The sequence below is a fragment of the Balaenoptera borealis genome (genome assembly GCF_965194805.1).
Source record: "Balaenoptera borealis genome assembly, chromosome: 8".
NCBI lineage: Eukaryota > Metazoa > Chordata > Mammalia > Artiodactyla > Balaenopteridae > Balaenoptera > Balaenoptera borealis.
The window spans coordinates 34,015,408-34,020,087 of record NC_138865.1 but is presented as its reverse complement, the minus strand read 5'-3'; the positions used below and the strand labels follow the sequence as shown (position 1 = coordinate 34,020,087).

General features: G+C 41.2%; 1 pseudogene across 1 annotated transcript; it reads right to left on the bottom strand.

Annotated features, from left to right (window-relative positions):
- Nucleotides 1-1,873: 1,873 nt before the first annotated feature.
- Nucleotides 1,874-4,300, bottom strand: LOC309633011 (chromatin modification-related protein MEAF6 pseudogene; annotated as a pseudogene). Its single transcript has one exon. The product of its transcript is annotated as a chromatin modification-related protein MEAF6 pseudogene (transcript).
- Between the last annotated feature and the right edge of the window lie 380 nt (nt 4,301-4,680).

Here is a 4,680-nt window from a genome sequence, read left to right as displayed (position 1 = left end):
CATGGTTGTATATTCCTTTTTCCTATCTTTCTGTGGGTTACTTAAATTTTTTCAGAATTGTATCTTTTTGAACTCTTGCCAGTTCCTCTCCCTTTGTCCCTTCATGTGAATGTTCTTTGGCTACCTTAGTGGAAACATAGATCAATTTCCTCCTTATCCTCTGAATCACAGTGAAATAAGATGATTTACCTTTTAGGTTTATGCAATTAAAATACCCGTTCAGGTATGTGAAACATCAGTGCCTGATAGTGACTTCTGAGTGCTTTAGAAGAGTCATGTTTGAATGCCAGTTGATGGGGATAGGGTGAAAATCAGACATGCAGATACAGCTCAGGTTTCTTGGGGAACAAGGTATAGAGAAAACCAAGTCTGATATAAGGAAAATTGCACAATTTAGAGTAGTATTGCTATGGAGATGATTTCCACAAGCTAGGAGAAGTAGAAAGTTAAGGTTATTACATGGATCATTCAGAAGAGCAAAGTGTGTGCTTTTTTGGAAGCAAAAAAATCTTCAAAACTCTCTCTTCACTTCAATTGATGTTTAGCAGATGCTCCAATGTAATAATTGGCTTTGGAGTTATTGGAAGAGGTATGGGAAATGGCCTAGGCAATCCTTGACTCCATACTCAACTCCTCCATCTTTCCCTCCCTTCTCCCTTCCAGCAAAATAGACACTTATAGCCAGCATCAGAGTCACTCAGTGGTCTCAACAGTGATTGCTGTTTCTGAGGTTGCCCTGCAGTTGAGAGCAGTCACCTTTGCTGGTGAGACCAATAAAAGCCAAATACTGTTTCTGTGGGCTTGAAAAATTATGCTTGTTTCATGTTCAGTGGTCTAAAAAAATCTATTTCTGATTTTCTTCAACAAAATCTAGTTCTTCCTTCAATGATTTTGCAAAACAAAAAATTAAATTTTCTTGAAAATATTTTTTAAAAAGGAATTGTTGGGAGGTAATACAAGATTTTTTTTTTCAATAAAAAAAAAGTTTATTTGAGAACAAGAGGAAGCTTTTGCACATCTGACAAGGTAGACGTGTTTGGATAACAGACGCCATCTGTATTTCAGCTCTACCAATATTGCCACAAATGGAACATATTTTTTCTAACAAAGATATGGACATAGTAAATGACTATGACTAAATAGAGTCAAAGGAAAGGTGAGGCCCCACAGCTTATCCCTTAGACTGATTCATGACACAGGATTTAAATCGAACAATCCAGTCTCCTAATGCAGTGGTTGTCAACTTGGTTTCTTATCAGAATGCCAGGGACTCTTCGAAAGAATATCCCCAATACGAGGCTGTACCCGAGTCAGAGTCTTGGGGAGTGGGACCCAGGCACTGGTATTTTTGTAAGCATCCCAGGTGATTCCAGTGTGCAGCCAAGGTGGATGGCCGCTGCTCCAGAGGCAGGTAACAACCGTCAACGGGTTCCTCAGCCCATCCACCCTGAAAGGAAGGGGCATTTGCTGGGCATCGCGGCCTCTCGGTGATCCTGTCATTCACTTTGCTCAAGGACTCCAGGCGTTATCAGCTTTGGGTACAATTTAGAGCCTTTCCATTTGCCTTAGTGATTTTTAGAGCAATAGTTAATCAGGCAAATACCATCAAAGACAGAAAAGATGGAAAAAGAAATTTCTGTAAGGCATGATACGAATAAGTAAGTGAAAAAACAATCTCAAGTTTAAAAGTGAAGGATGAGAAGTCAAAGCCTGTGAAATTTTATTTATACAAAAGAATAAAAATACCTATTTTAAAAGGATTGATTTAAACTTATGTTTTTCAGCTTTTCCTGTTCCTTGAACATGAAACTGCTTCCAACTCAAAAAGATTTAAGATAGGTAATTATTAAACAAACACTCTTTACCTTCTCTCTGCAAAAAAACAGAAAGCCAAGTCCCCATTTTATTTATGGTAAACCAAATTATTTTCAGTTAAGAATATTGGCAACTGCACGAAACAGATTATCAGATATGTCAGCAGGAAGGTATGAGCTGTACAATGGCATTACAAAAAGTCCCAAAAGAAAATAAGATGGTAAAAACAATCATAGAAAAATGATAAAACACAAACAAAATAAGAAAACGCCAGATATTTACAGCCTCCCTCTGAAATGTGACTTGTTCTACGTTCAGCATAAAACAAACCTAGAGAACATTTCTCGATGCGCATCACAGATGAAGCTGGTGCCAGCCGGTTTGACGGGGGAGACATTGGTTCCAAGAAGGGAGAAATGCACAGTTAGCAATTTGCTGGAATTAAAACAATGTCTTGGGTCTTCCTGCAATTGTTACTGAAAATGACACAAAGTAAATGCTCCAATATGGTCTTACAGAAATGACTTGTTTGTCACCACATTTCAGAACAAACTACTCAGAGTCACAGGCACCGGGTCTGGGAAAGCAGAGATGGATGGCCACGCAGCTAGGTGAGGGGTGTTTATCTTTGTGAGGTCGGAGTAGGGAAGCAGGGATCTATAGCCTGGACGCTTCTGCACTAATGAGTCTTCTAATAATCAGCTCGTGGTTTTTTGTTTAACTTCAGATCAATCCTGTGCCGGTTTTTATTCTTTCGTTTTTTATGGCTGCTATGATGACTCCCTGAGGAAGTAGAAGAAGCAGCCTTCTGAGGTTTCACTCCCTGCACAGATCCATCCAGATCCTCAGGGTTCTCCTGGCTGGGCTCATTTTCCTGATTGTGGAAGTCTGGAGAAGTATCATTTTCCGTCCCACTTCCTGGCTCCCTCTTTTCAATGAGCTCGTCCTGAACTCCTGCCAATGCACTTACTGCAGCTGCTGAAGTAACTGAGGATTTACTGAAGAGCCGCTCTGCTTCCTTAAACTTCCGGTTCCTTCTATCGTTTTTGCTATTGGAGTTTTTTTGGTTGGTCAGATACCGATCCCAGCCACGAATAATGTTGCGATACATCTGAGTGTCTTCCAGGTAGCTTCCTTCAAAAGCATAGATCTGTCTCTCCAAGTTTGCCAGTGTTTCCGCCAGCTCCTGCTTCCACTTCACGAGCCCCGCCAGCTCCCGCCGGGTGTCTGGAATCTGCGGCGGCGCCGCCTTGTTGTGCATCGCCATGTTGTGCCGAGGCGGGCGGTGGCGGCACCGGGCTGGGGGCAGTAATACAAGATTAATGTTAGAGAAAGAAATTTCAAAGAAGGTGAAATTGAAAAAGACCAAAAAAAAAAAAAAAAAAGAAAGAACTCTATCAACAGTTATAGTCATAGCACTAGATAGATTTTAACTAAGTTAAACCTGAGTTTTTAATGGATTTTCCATAGTTTCAATTTTTCTTTTAATTTAGTTTTTGTAACAAAACATCATTTCCCTTATTTTACTTTATAAGGAAAAACTAATTCACTTTTTAAATATTCATATTTAAAGTTTTCTTTTTCCTTTCAGATAACAATCATAATGCCAACAACTTAGACTCCCAGGGTATCTTTGGGTCTTCACTGATGACCAGTTGGCCAACTATTATAAAGATCTATGTCAATAGTTCTCAGTGTTCAGCAGAGACTGAGGGTTTGTATGCACATCTCTCTTCCACCTTGAGACTCCCCAGGGCTGTTGGCCCACACTTTGTTTGGTTTGAGTGGATGGAAATTTCCAAGAAGGTGTCAATACATGTGTACATCCCCTTTTATGAATCTATTGCATGGTTCTGTGTTTTTTAATATGATGGTTCTATTGACAGTGGTCATCACCATCAATTATACATGAACAATAAGGTCAGAGGGAGGTGGCCAACATGGCTGATTAGGAAGACCCTGAGATCACCTCCTCCCAAGGGCACACCAAAATTAAAACTATTTACAAAGAAACTATCAATGAGAATGACCTAAAGACTAGTAGAAAACATCTTCTACCACTAAAGATATAAAAAGGGAACCACAAAGAGAAGTGTAGGAGAGGTGGAGACATGGTATAGTCAAGACTCACACCCCCAAGTAGACTACTCACATACAGGAGGATAATCACAATTGCAGAGGTTATCCCCAAAGAGTGAGGGGTCTGAGTCCTACATCAGGCTCCCCAGCCTGGGGAATCCTGCAATGGGAAGGTGATACCCCCCAAACATTGGCTTTGAAGGCCAGCAGGACTTACTGAAGGAGAACCAGAGAGCTGTAGGAAACAGAATCTCCAATCTTAAAGCATGCACAAAAAATCTTACATGTTCCAAGACCCATGGCAGAAGCAGTAATTTGAAAGGAGCCTGAGTCCTTTCACACTTGCTTATCTTAGAGAGCCTCTCAAAGAGACAGGAGGCAACTGGAACTCATCCTGGTGACATAGATGCAGGCAGCACCTACTTTGGGGAACTTGTTCTACCATGAGGACACTGGTGCTGGCAAGCACCATTTCAGAATCCTCCCTATAGATTTTTAGTGCTGGGGCCTGGTCACATCCACCAACCTGTCAGCACCAGTCCAAGCAGCTAGCTGGGCAGGGACACAGCGCTCGAATTGTACTAAGTACATGCCTATCAATAATTACTTTAGGCAAGGGAGGGGGCTGGCACAGCTGCAGACTGCAGCAGAGTAGGTGAAGTGTGGGAGTCAGCAGGACAAGCTGGTGTGCCAAGTCAGCACTCCCTCCCTCCCCTTACCCTTCAGGGGTGGGGAATTTAAAAAATATTAATAGTTACTTTATTTTTTAAAATTTATTTGGGTATA